The sequence below is a fragment of the Tyto alba genome, unplaced genomic scaffold, assembly GCF_018691265.1.
Source record: "Tyto alba isolate M040663 unplaced genomic scaffold, T.alba_DEE_v4.0 Super-Scaffold_13, whole genome shotgun sequence".
Taxonomy (NCBI): Eukaryota; Metazoa; Chordata; class Aves; order Strigiformes; family Tytonidae; genus Tyto; species Tyto alba.
The window spans coordinates 19,706,618-19,721,098 of NW_024881275.1; positions in this window are offsets into that span (position 1 = coordinate 19,706,618).

A 14,481-nucleotide genomic window follows, 5' to 3' on the forward strand; every position below is an offset into this window, starting at 1 on the left:
AGTTACACTTTTCAGCAAGATGAACATTACCCACAGTATGCTCCAAAAGGCCAGCTTTAACTAAAATCTTATTTCTAAACATATTTCATGATTTTTAAACTGACAAGTAGTTCTTATCACTTTGTAACAGTTTTAGACTGCCATTCTCAAGTAAAATGAGAGTAGTTTTTTCATTCAAGTCATTTGTGTGGAAGAGGGGGTATGATTTTCTACTATGCAGAGTAATTTGAGCATTAGCACAACTCTCTGGAAGTGAACAGAGTCATGGTGTTGTGAAAACATGACAGAGAATAGAATTCTCACAGCTTAAGAAAAAAAAAGAATGGAGAACATTACTGCCTCTCACTTTCTCCTCCTGTATAATATCTGAAGATATTATGTAGAACGGGGTGATTTATGACTGTGGAGACTGATAAAAGCCCATTTCCAGGTCCAGCTTGATCTTCTTTAGGTTTTGCCATTATATAATATGAAAATTATTTGGAAATAGTTTAGAGAAATTAAGTTAGGTAATTTTGAAAAGTCGCAAAACATTAAGTTTCTTAAAAGTCTTTGCATCTTGTTTTCTTTCTCTTCTTATTTCCAAGGTAATTGGTTGAACAGCAGGGCAAATGACATTTGCAAACAAACACTGAAAGCCAATTCCTCTCTTGCATTTCCAGCATTTCAAGTTCTGCAGAATAACCTGGGCTATTAGGCCTATTCACTCTCTTTGCTGGCATTGTTCCTCTGGATGCTGAGTTAGAAATAGCTCTAGAATTGAACAATTTTTAATTGGGCTAGTGTTGAATGCTATGCACATTTCAAAATCTATTAAACACGACCTTTTATAATCCTGACTTTAGCTCTGCCGTGTTTTGCTCAGAGATGTGCAGAGATATTTTGCCTCAAGTCAAATAGGGAGACACATAAATAAAGGCTGCCAGGGCTCCCAGGCAGAAGGAAGTGGCTTAATGCTTCTTTTTGTGAGATGCAGCTAAGTACTGCTGCCAGTATCTCTCTGTTATCTGTTTCAGGGCATTTTGCATAGTAGCTTCATGCTTTATGTGAGCATGGAGCAGGACCTCTTTCCCCTCCACTTCCATTTCTGCAACCTGGTGCTTCTAGGCTGTGCCAAATCTGGGTCTCCTGATTTCAAATTTCTCACTGTCTGTATGGCAGCCTATAGCATGTGAGTGTAGCACTTCTCTTCAAATACAGATATTCAGACTCTCTCCCTGCAAGATCTTTCTTGTCAAAACAACCTTATCTTATTCTTTTCAGTTCAAACCTCAGGAGGATTTAGAGCTGAAGTTGATTACAATTGATAAGCCCTGGTCGCACAATAACCCCAAAGGTTATTAGTACCTTTCAGATGATGGGTATAAAATGTCACATGATTTCCTTCATGCAATCTTTTATTGCTTTTCGGATACATGTGAAAAGGGCAGTTTTTGCTGTTGTGAGTCATTCTGACAAAGACTTTATGAAACAATTAATATTTTTTGAATATCTGTGCCAACCACCTATTGATTAGCTTTCACTAAACTAGATTAAAGATTAAATTAATTTTAACAAAAGTTGTTATTGATGCTTAGGCAGTGCTCTTTTCTGAGGCTTCAGGTGACTACTGGTGCTTCAAAACTTTTATTTACTACAAATTAAAAAAAATCAGACATAGTAAAAAATAGGAAAAAGGATTACCTTTAGTGCTTCTTTTTGTCAAAGCCTGATTCCTAAGAGCCTACAAGTTATTACTTTTTCTGAGAAGGAAGACTTCAAGTTTTTAAGCTACTGATTTTGCATGGTTTCCTAGGATGGTTGAAGAAGTTTCTTTCATCCCAAAGAGTGACAATTTCAGTTTAATCATTGGATTGCTATAGAACGATACTTTTTTTTTTTTTTTTTTTTTTTCTATAACGTAGTTTGCTAAAGGCTGTAATAAAAGTAGTACAATAGAATAATAGGGTCATGACCAAACTGTCAAAGAGTATGACTTTCTTCTGTGTTTGCAGCCGTTAATGGGGGAAGAGGAGTAGGCACAAACTGATAAGATGTTAAAGCTATGGGCTATCACTGTGGCTATGTAGCTGAGACTGATAATAAAAACATGCAGATATGAAAGATGACTTGCATTGGGGCACCACTTAATGGCCAGTAACACATTTTTCTTCCTTTGCTTCCTAGCTCCTATAGCATAGGTGTTTGTCTGGAAATTAATTAAACTCCAATAGCTGTTAACAGTAAAAGCAATTTCAGAGAATGAAAATGATATATTTCTCTATGGATACAGAAATGCAATTAATATGGAAAGCATTGTCCAATTGTTTCAGTTGGAGTGAGCAAATACATTTGCTGGATTTCAATCAACTCAATACTGGTAGAATTCTATTGTAGCAATTACATTAAGAAGTCATTTGTATCATCAGAGGATATTAGTTTTGATGGAGCTGTATTTTATTTCAGGTGAAGAGATTATTTATTTTAATGTTTTATTGTTCACAATTACCAAGTTTATTATCTGTAATCTGGGTATGGCCATAACCATATTGATTTTTTACAGTCTGTGCTTTGTTTTATTGATTCTTTGTAGGGGTCAACCATACATTGGTCATGAACACATTCTGGTCCCTGAGCATTTTTGTTTTAATGCTGCCACAGTGGGATTTTTTGCCACCTTGCTTATGTTATTTTTCTAAACTGTGCATCACAGATTTAAGTTAGTATGGTAGATGAAATCCATCACTAGCAAATACCTCTATTTGTGTGTAGACTGGAGAAAACATAATGACTCTTCTAAGTTCCTTAGCTCTGAATCACTGGTAATCACCTGTAGGGAAAACAAACTTGTGAAATACTCAATCACAATCTCAAGTCAAAAAGTTGAAATGAAGAAATTGGGTAAAGAAAAAATGAAACTCTTCTGACAAGTTTTGTATTCCTTATGTACTTCAAAGATGAGGTATATTCTTGTTGAGTTTTAAAACTGTTTTAAACTGGACTTTTTTGCAGGTGAAAATAAACTTTAAAAATATATATAATTGCAGTTATTCAGGGAATCTAAAATTCATTCCTGTTTCATAGCAGTCTAGTAGGTTGGAAGAATACTTGAAAGATTCAGATAGAGGAATTTCTACCTAACTGGATACAATAGTAAATACAAATAATAGTGATAAAAAAGCCCTCCTATGATAATATTACAGTGGTTCTTGTAACTTTGTCTAGTACTGGAGACCATTAAAGCATGTCAGTAGACGAAAAAGTACCATCAGCTCTGTAGTAGTCCTGGACTCTTTGAAGAGCTGCATCCATCTTGTCTTACTTCCTCTGATCTCCCAATTCACAAACATAAAACTAGACACTGCTATGTAGTTTTATAAACACCCTCCACAGTCTGATATTGTTTCTCCCTGCTAATCAGTAAAGCTATGTACCACCAAGGATCTCTCTCATAACTCAGGGTCTTGACTGTATCACAAGAGTGTTTTTACATTGTAAATAATGTTTTTTTTTTTATTAGCTATTTGATATAGCACCTCTGGAGGCTCTCTTGCATATTAGAAAGTAGTGTAGCTGCTAGATGTTGCACTGAGTTCATGGTGCAAGTAATTAATCCATATAGTGTGCTTCACAGGGGAAATACTGTGGTAGTGTTAACTTTCATTTTCATTGTTTGGACCGTATCTTGATTTGTTCAGCCTTCACTGGCACAAAATTCATGTCGATGCTATTAAAATTTTGCTTATGCAATAAATGATTAAGAAACACAATGTTTGGTCTTTTTAAAATCTCTCATTGATGGGGTTTTTCATTAACAGTGTTGTAATCTGATTTGATATGCTATCCTCTTTTTGTGCTATAAGGCACATTCAAAATACTTGGATTAAAGACAACATAAACTAAAATGATGGTCACATAAAACATCCAAACATTTCCTTCAGTCTAAAGTATCAAAACATTGGGCATCCAAAGAAGTAATGGAAAACTTAACACTGAAGCTTAGCTATTCACTGTGCCACTTCCTTAATGATGATTATGCTACTTCAGAAATGTAGTTCCCCTTCTAGGAGAATTATTTCTTACTATTCTGCACAATGGCTAATATTTTCTGTATTTAAAGCATCTCTTTTGGTGTGATGTCAGAAAGTACTTTGATGCACACCTCACACTAAATCAAGAACACCTTCCATAGGCTCAAGGTCTGTATTTATATTTCTTTCTTATTTTGGAGGTAGGACTGATGTAACAGAAAACTTCACTGTCATCTCTTCATTATCTGTAGTAGTGAGGCTGGTATATCCTATAAAGTGGAAATCAGCCAAACTAGCCATCTATAGGGTGCTTGGGAGAGTATGATGCAGAGCTGTCTGATATGGAGGAGGACCTCAGCTTGTTGCTGCAAAGCTGCATAGCTGCCCATGAAGGGCTGTCTGTATCAGCTGGGACCCCCGGATGGTGAGGACCACACTGGTGGTGGCTGCATACTATTCAGCTCTTCAGAGCACCCTGCAGGTCTCTACGCTGAACACCCACTTCTCTGCAGTGGTCTACGCTGCAACACCTTGTCCCAATTCTCCCTTCTCTACTCCTCAATTGCCAGGGGAAATAAATTATTTTCTGCAGCTGCTTGTGTTTCATTGTGTCCCCTGATGAATCAATACTCTTGACCCTTGTCTTTTTGGTTCTTCACTTTTAATTTTTTACTCTTGATAGTCTTCTAACTCTCCATTCACAAGTGTTTTTCCTCTTCCCTGCAGGCAATTCCATGTGAAATTTTCCCGTTTAATCTCCCTTCCAGACTCTCTCGTACTCTTTTAAATAATTCTATATATCCAGTTCTAGTGCTGATCCCCTTCCTCCTTCCCTCTCTGCAGACCATACAGCTGATGTGTTTGCTGCTAGATCCAGAACCTCTGAATCTCTTTGTTAACTTCTGCTTCTCTATGGAAATTTCTTGCATTGAACTCTGCCTTCCCTGCAGATCTTGTCTGTCTAAACAGTTTTGGATTGGGAGATCTTTAGAATTCCGTACTGCTTATTTTCTCCTCTGGTCCTCTTTTGGCAGTATTTGGTATCACTGAGCCACATCAGTGACATGGCCTGTCACAGAAATGTAGCTTTCCTGTGTAGTATGCAGTGTTTAAAAGTTAAATACATGAACAGGTACAGAAGTCATGTTAGGAGTCACTAATATGAAAGGGAAGACAATGTACACAGCTACTCAAAGCGGCTGCAATTATCAGATAGAACAAGAAATTTGCATAACGTCCCCATAATTATAAGAAATCCAGCTCAGTTTGTATTCTGAAATTCTCAGCATTTTTCACATATCATTAGACATACTAGGATTAAAATGGCCTTTTGTGCCTTTTCTGGCTGACTGGAACACCTTTCTCCTTTCCTTCTGTCTAAATATATGAACAGAAAAATGCAACATATTTAACTATGGAAATCCTTGATAGTTTCTCTTAGATGCTATTGGTTTTGTCTTCTTTTAATTAATTCTTGCTGTACTTAAATTATGGTATTTGTTCCTGAACCTGCCTCTCCGCAGTTACCAAGGAGGTATACTTTGTTACCTAACTCATACTCTAGTGTCAGTCTGAAAGATGTTATCAGGTGTTCAGGGTAGTTAAACGGTTCAGCTACATACTGGATGGTGCATAACAGCCTGAACATTGGGAAAGTATGTGAACCCTTATCACATAATATTAAAATGAGGTTTTAGGACTATTGCATTTGGCAATTATGTAGGGGGAAAGTAAAGTATACTTTCTAAAAACAGACAAACCTTGACAATGTGACATCTGGGTAGTCAATCTTTCCTCATAACTTGTAATACATACTAAGAGCCCAAATGTGAATGTCAATCATCATACAGAGTTCTAGTCTACTGTATTTGTCTTTTGTAACATGTCAATGTGTGTTAAATAGGCATTCAATCTTATATTATTATAATGAATTTCTTTTTCACTGATTTCATAAGTATTTTAATATATATTCTCCTGTAATTTGTCTCTATTACTAAATTTGATGAACTGATGGGAAATTGGAAAATGTGACAGTAGAGTTTCTCCTTTCAGCTGTATTGCATTGAATATTTCATATTTCTTTGAATATTTCATCTTACTTTGATTTATAATTTTTGCAGAATACTATATTAAAATTCAAATGAACTTGGCATTTTTCTGCCTAAGCAAATGTGAAAATTCTTTTAGCATCAAAATGAATTCTAATTATTGGCATTATTGTTTAAGTACATGGGATAGAGCTTTTACTGTATCTTTCCATTATGTTTAACATATTGTTAAATTAAGTTCTGAAATAACCTCTCTCACTGGAAAAAGAACTGTAAGTAAGGAATAGAAATTACCTAATTTGGGAAGACTATTTCAATGTAATCTTCAAACACCATGTGGAATGTTTTGAATACAATTATAATATTTGTAACTATTAATAATGTCCAGTGATAATAAACCATGTACAATTAGGATGGAGCTTCACTGTGCCCCATATAGGTTCCTGTGGGAAGAAATTAAAGTAGGAGGATAAAAAAACCTGTGAAAATGTACCTTTATTCTGAAAATTTTTTAACAGCAGGTACAAGATGTTAGAATTTGAGGATATACTTGGAACAGTTCTTTAACGAAAGTTTTGAAGAGACACTGTGATAGGACATGCTTTACTAGCCTGACCTTTCAGATATGAAACTGCCAGCTAAAGGTGCACCAGCATAAGCCAGTCCTGCCTCACATTAAATAAAAAGTCTTGTATGTCTTTGATATGTCTGGTTACTCTGCTGGTGAAATCTATAGCATCAGGCTAAACCAAACCTACATATTTGCAGTCTCAGCCATTAGATGACTCTATGGAAATTATACATGAATCATTTGACTGCCCTATAGGATCTCATGCTGGAAGCCAGAACACCTGAGGACTGCAATAGTGAAGAAAGACATAAAGAGGATCCTTGATCATTCCTTTAATAAAGAAAAGGAAAGCACTTCCTAAAAGCCTGGGGAAAGCATAGGTAAGAGCAATAGAAAGTATGCCAGGAAGATGACTTATTCTATGCAATAAAGGGAAGGAGAAAAAAGGTGAAGAGGTTCTGGTAAATGAAAGAGCACCAGGTTTCCTCCATTTACAAACAATGGAGAAATCATGAAAGAACTTTAGCTTTGATTGAAGATAAGAACAAGAAGAGCAAATGTGATTTGCAAGGCTAGTAGACAGGTCAGAATGGCTTCCTTTTATTAATAATGGCACAGGAAGCCACTTAAATATTTCTTAGCCTGAGGCAGATAACTCTAGAAACATCTTATTATGAAAGGCAGATATTTTGCATTGGATGACTGTTTTTGACAAAACTTAGTCTATACCTCTGAATGCTTATTTATATCTCTACACTTAGAGAATACTGAATAACATTATCTAAATTCAATCTTTTTGTATATTATGTGGTCAGCTTATTTTCTGTTACTTATCATTCTCCAATTATAACCTCTCTTTCCCTAGTGCCATATGTGATTTCTTAAAATATCAAGGAAAATGATGCAGTTTTTGAAGTATATGATAGCCTAAGTGTAAATCTTATGTGTTTAAATATTGTACTAAAAAGATCTTAGATAAGGTACCATGGATTTAAGAATTGTTCATTTTAGTCTGAATATGAAATAACTGCAATAAGACAACTATCAAAGTTGTAGGTGATTTGCCTAAGATTTAGGAATGAGGTTAAATCAAATTAAATTTTTAAGAGAAGAGATTCCCCCATTAACTTATTTTCTCATTAAAAGTGGGATTTCATGTTTAAAATAATTGCTCTTTTCTTTCTGAGTGTGTGCCACTACAAGTCTCCACAGTAGTACTTTTCCTCTCACCTTTACTTAGTGGGGCTTCCCATCCCTCTGGTTAGAGATGTGTTTTTAAGGCACTTTCTAGCACCTAAATTTCAAGCTGAACTATTTTTAACTTCAAAATTTCTACAGGGCTAGGTGTGGACTCCTGCAGAATAAGCAGAGCTATATACAAATGCACATTGGTGTCTTTCTTAGCTGATAACTATATTAACTCCACAACAAAAAGGTGGAATTGACTGCAATTAAAGATTCAAGCTAAAGGGTAAAAATTCTATCAGTTATATCAGTTCTTGCCTTTCTCACTGGTATGTAACTCAAGACTGGACATTTTTTAACCTTTCATCTAAATTTAATGATAAACATTATTTTTTGTCTGCTTATCCTGTTGGTACATTGAACAAGTTCAATCATAGAATTAATGGACAAGTCTGAAAGTACTCTTTGTATATAGGTTGGAATTGTTTACTTCAAAATGTGAAGATCTAAAGTTACCAATGTGCAGCAAGGCAGAATAACAGTATAAAAATCAAATCCTGAGAACTGTTTGTTCTAGTGTTGGAAAGTTAATTGTGCTACATTCAGTCAATCAAAATGAGAGTCGTACAAGGGGAGAGAACTCTACAGTGTCAAATTAAATAACCTAATGTTTTCTAAATAGGCAAATCATTGGGGTTTATAAATATATATTTAAATAGAAATCTTAAAAACTTCAAAGGGGATTTGAATGGTTTAACTCTTCTTGCAAGCCTGTAAGGTCTTGGCTGTCAATGTTTAAAGGGCATCTTAAACCAGAAATTAATTTATTCACAGTCCATTAAAGCCTTTCAGAGGTGTTGCTATTTCTCAGTAGCCTTTTTTCCCCCCATGAGTTGTCAACCTTTACATAAGGCAAAAAAAAAAAAAAAAAAGAGAAAGCATTAGACTTATTGTATATATCTGAATGTTTCTGAGTCTAAAACAATGGCAAGAGAGAATTTTGAAGTAAAAAAAATGCAGATCTGAAGCACAAATATTCCACCTTAATCAGCCATTAAGGAAACTAAGAACTATAACCTCTTTATAAAATCATCATAGAAAACTAAGAAACTATAACCTCTTTATAAAATGTGTTTCTCTATCTGACTATTAATACTGATAGCAGTTTATATAATCATCAGACATTTCCTCTGAAAAATAGATGAAGTTAAATGAACCCTTCCTTGGAGTCTGACATCCTTCACTAACATGCTACTGAAAGAGTGTACTAGCTATAGATTGAAAGTGATGTACTGCACTGCAAATGACATAAGTTTCTTAGCTAGTTCTTTTGAAAGAAAAATTAAGACAGGTGAGTATTCTAGTAGTCTATGAAAAAGAGATAAACTTTGAAAGTGTCTGAAGTGCTGACAAAGACAGCATATACCACTTTCATTCTAGCACTAGGAAGGAAGGTTTATTCACTGTGAAATAACTATATTTTTAAATACAGTTGCTTATTCATTATAGACAAAATAACATGTTTTCCCTTCCTGGCTTCATGAAGTTTATTAAGTTTCTTAAAAAAGCCCTAAATTCTTTCTTCTGAAAGTGTGAAGAGCACAGCATTAAGAAAAAAAAAAAAAAAAAAAGAAGAAAAAAATATATTTAGAATTCATTTTGAATTCATAAACCTATATTAATAAAGCCAGGGGGATTTTAGGCATTCAGCTTAGAATCATAGACTCATAGAATTGTAGAATGGTTTGGGTTAAAAGTGACCTCAAAGATCATCTAATTTCAACTCCCTTGCTGTGGGGAGGGACAACTTTCACTAGACCAGGTTGCTCAGAGCCCTGTTCAACCTGGCCTTGAACACTTTAATTGAGGGGACATCCACAACCTCTCTGGGCAACCTGTTCCAGTGTCTTACTATCCTCACAGTGAAGAATTTCTTCCTTACATCTAATCTAAATCTACTGTTTTTCAGTTTAAAGCCATTATCCTTTGTCCTATTACTTCATATCCTTGTGCAAAGTCCCTCCCCAGCTTTCCTGTAGCCCCCCTTTAGGTACTGGAGGGCTGCTATATGGTCTCCCCGGAGCTTTCTCTTCTCAACAACCCCAACTCCCTTGGCCTGCCCACATAGGAGAGATGCTCCAGCCCCCTGATCATCCTTTCATTTTACTAGCATTTAGAAGATGGTGCCACTGAAAGTATGTGCTCCATGTGTTTTAGTGTTTGTGAAAATTAATAGTACCGATTTTTTTATGGGTGATCTGTCATGGCTTCTACATTATTTAGTGTGCAACAAAAATTAGTGGTGTGCCTGAGGGTTTTACAGAAGGCAGAAGGCCTAGCAGTTGTACCGAAATACTACATCTTTGACTGAGTAACACTGTCACAGCAAGAATGCAGATGACAAATTAGGCAAGAAAAACTATGAGGGAATATATAAAATGGTAGAATATTTGGGACAGTGGTGGAAGACAGAATTATCAGAAAAATATATTGTCTTTGCTGCCACACAGATGTCCATGCAAGACTAACAGTTTTATTCACCTATGAACATACTTCTTTTCTTGTATTTTATTTTACTTTGTCTAAATGAAGTTAGTTATGCCTTACATCAGCAAAAATTTACAGTAGAACTTATAAACAGGACATCTTTACAGGTGAATTTTGGAGAAATGAATACTGATAAGGCCATTATTAGAAGCTTTCATGTACTTCTGTCTTGAGCTCTCTGCCGTATTTGAGGGACACTTGACACAAACTTTACTGGCAGAAATATTTTCCATTAAAACTCCAATGAGATATAGTTGCTTCTGCTGTGCTGTATTCTCAAGTGTCCTTGAGACTCTTTCAGTCTGAACTCTCACACGCCAGTTTCTAAAACATTGTCTCTCTTCTCTTCCTGACAGCCAGTCAGCCGGTACAGGTAGTTCAATATTTCAACCTCTAAATAGGACAAGTTTGGCAGCAATTAAAGGTGTTTCTATGCGATGGTGGTGTATTACCAGTCATTCTAGAAAGTGTACAGATATTACTATTGAATGTCAATTGCTCTTATAGTATGGTTTATTTTATTGGTGAAAAAAATAAGGTGCAATCTTCACTAGTCTGATTACATCACAAATCCATGCTGAAAGACCAAGGCCTATGTAATGTGAAGAGATTTTCCTAGTCAATCTCTGTGTGAATAAAAGACTGATGTAATAATTCTACCCAAAGCAAGAAAGACTCCAAGTAACATCAAATAAATTTATGCTTTATTACACAAGCTAATCATAACAACTGCAAAACTTTCAATATGCTGACTGCATTTTTGTTTTGGATTGTATCAGTTATGTTTATTATCCTCCCTGCTACTTTTGCCTTCTGTGCGCTTATCACTGATAAAGAAAGAAAAATAATGTAGACCCTCTGTGTTTCTCTCTTTTATAGGACTGACAAAAAGGAGATTATATAGTGTATTTACATGGTGTATGACGTTCATGGATCAGAAAGGTGTATAATTTTAAATACCTCATAAAACACCTACTAACTGTTTTTATAATTTGAGGGATGTTTTTTGATAGATTCATTCTCAGTTCATGTCCCCAGAGAAAAACATTATGGATTTTGATGATAATGAAGACAAAAATAAGACTGTAAGAGAGACAGTTTTACTGAGAGTCCCATGGTGAAAATCATCTTGGGAGGATTCAGAGGGAATTCAGAACGATGTTTTCTTTCAAGAAATATTTTCATTCAACAAGCCAAAACTTGATCTATTTAGGTTAAAAATATTTTAATGGCTGTTTCCAAAAGTTTCTAACATTAAAGTTTGCATTTTAAGAAATATGATTATGAACCTGATCTGCAAAGTTTTACTTCCATTGATGCGTACACTACTTAACATGAAAATACCTGTTTAAATTTGAATTTACTTATTATAAAGAAAGATACATGCAAAAATATTTGCTTCTAACAGCTCAGATTTTTAATGAACTTTTAAATATATCATACAAAATTATTTTGTTAAGGCAGAACACTTCAATTTTATATTACTAGATTTTAAATTATATCTAAGCAGATGAAAAACTCCATATTCATATTTATATTTTCTTTTTCCGTTCTTGAACATAGTTTTTATTAATCTCTTCACATATGGCATTTTCTTTCTATTAACTCATTGTCCAATTTTCCCTACCTGTTCTCCTTTTCATGTGCATGTGTGTGGTTGTTTGTTTTGTTGTTGTTTGTTTGCGGTTTTTTTTTTTGTTCGATTTTGTTTGGTTGGTTTTGTTTGGTTTTGTTTTGTTTGTTTTGTTTTCTTCAAACCTTTGTTTTCTTCTTTCCTTTGGTTCCTTCATTACTTTTACTTCTTATTTTCCTGTGAATGTAAATATATGAGGTTTCACAGAAATTTATAGCTATGTTGAACTGGTACTTGCCTTTCTGTCTATGAGATACAGTTCTACCTTTTCATTAAGCCTAAATGTATCCTTCAGAAGTTCACTTTTTTAAAAGTTCTTTTGGACTATTCACTGTTTAAGTGATTTATATAATTTAACTGCTTATTGACTTTCTTTTTTTATTTTTTTTTTCTGATGTATCCTGATCTCTTAATATAATATGTTAAAAGGCTGTTACTGAGAGAGCTTTCTGTATCACAGCTAGCCAAGAACCTACAGTACTTTTCTAACCTACAGGGATTTTCTTCTGAAAGCTTATTGCAAGTACATTCTGCACTATGCAGAACTAGGGGCAAGTGGCTACACTTTGCCCTGAAATATCAGCAATAATGATAGCCAGTTTTTATAAAGCCTAGGATAAATCTCAGCTGTAGTGAAATAACTGGCCTGTTTCTGCTGTTGTAGCTTTCATAGCACTAGATTTCCTAACACATCTACTATTCCTTTCCCTAAAATTTAAGGGGTAATGGGAAGTTACTAGTATCCAAAAGACAAGATGGATGCATATTGTTTATGTCCCAAGAGCATTTTCTGTGGCAGCAGGCATGGAGATAGTAAAAAGCTGCAGATGTCTTTCTTCTGAAGTGAAGTAATTCTCAGAATACCAACAACCAGCTTTGCTGTCTCCCCGGTGGTGCGTCATAGAGTTAGAGAGCTGAAGGAATTAGTCATTGTCATATTTAAGGGACCTTGGCAGAAAGCCTTGGAAAGCCTTTGTTATTATGTTACTGTTGCTGTTACAGCCTTGAACAGGGTCCTGCTAATAACTTAAAGAAATGGAATATGTTCGCATTTTCTGTATTGTCCTTAGAGAGATTTGTCTTCTGTGTTCTTACCAAGGCTGTTTGTTTTTCTGTGACCCTGTTATCCAGGACGCTTAAGGATCAGCAGTGATTATCTGTTTAATTTGAGGTACCTGGGTTTTTCTGGTTTAGTGCATCACTTCACGTCATAAATGTGTATGGCATTTCCCCTTCACACAGCAGCCACAACGGGGTGAACTGGACTGCTCATCTGCAGCCATATCAATCCCAAATCAAAACTCAGCTTTACCTTCTGTCCTCATATTAGGCATGTCTGTCTTCTTCACAGCTGGGGAAACATTCTGTGACGAGTGTCCAGCATATGCCTGAAGGGACAAGACCACTTCAGCTGAGCTGGACCTTCCCTGCCCCTTTCCTGTCTCTAGACTCATGCATGGTATGCTGTCCATGCTTAATTAATTCTCCTGCTGTAACAAATTCTCAAGGGACACTATACTTTTAGTTTCAGTTTAGGCTAGAGTTATTTCTCACTCTTGATTCTGGCTAAGGAGTGCCTGATGACTGTGTCATACACAATTTGTCATTAGCAGTTTTTACCCTTGACAAATTATCTCACTTGTTTCCCTGCATCTCCAGAAAGATGAATTTTAAACAAATTGTATTCTTTATGCTATCTTAAGTGCACACAGAAACAACAGGATTTTCATGACTTGCAGATTTCATTTTTAAATAGGTTTTGGAAAAGTCTCAAAGTCTATTTTTCCACTTGGATGTTACTTTTTCTCTGCTATTAAGTACATGTTTTATGTCCTTTTCCAGTCGCTTTCACACTCTGTAAGAAAGCATTAACTTATTATATTTTATATAACTGAGTTAAGTAAATGGCAGATCATGATCTGAAATTAAGTACATTCTGCAAGCTTAATATTTTTCAGAAGGAAATTTATTGCGTTTTAAAATAAATGAGTTGTTCTATTCTCTCTTAAATTTTAGAATGGACTTAATAAGAAAGTGTAGATAATTCCATGTCTTCTGGTGGGATACACCATTACAGCTATCATGTATTCACAGAATCACAGAACAGTTGAGGTTGGCAGGGACCTCTGGTGGTCATCTGGTCCAACCCCCCTGCTCAAGCACGATTACCTAGAGCAGGTTGTCAGATTCATGTTCAGATGACTTTTGAACATCTCATAGGAGGGAGACTCCACGAGCAACCTAGACAACCTGTGACAGTGTTCAGTCTCCCTTACAATGAAAAAGTGTTTCCTGATGTTCAGGGAGAATCTCCTTGTGTTTCAGTTCGTGCCCATCTGTCCTGGGTTTGAGTGAGTGGTAGGGTTTTTGGTAGCAGAGGAGGGGGCTACAGCAGTGGTTTCCTCTGAGAAGCTTCTCAAAGCTCCCCTGGCTCCAAGTCAGACCCAACTCTGCACCAAGGCTGAGACAATCAGCTGCACCTTTGTG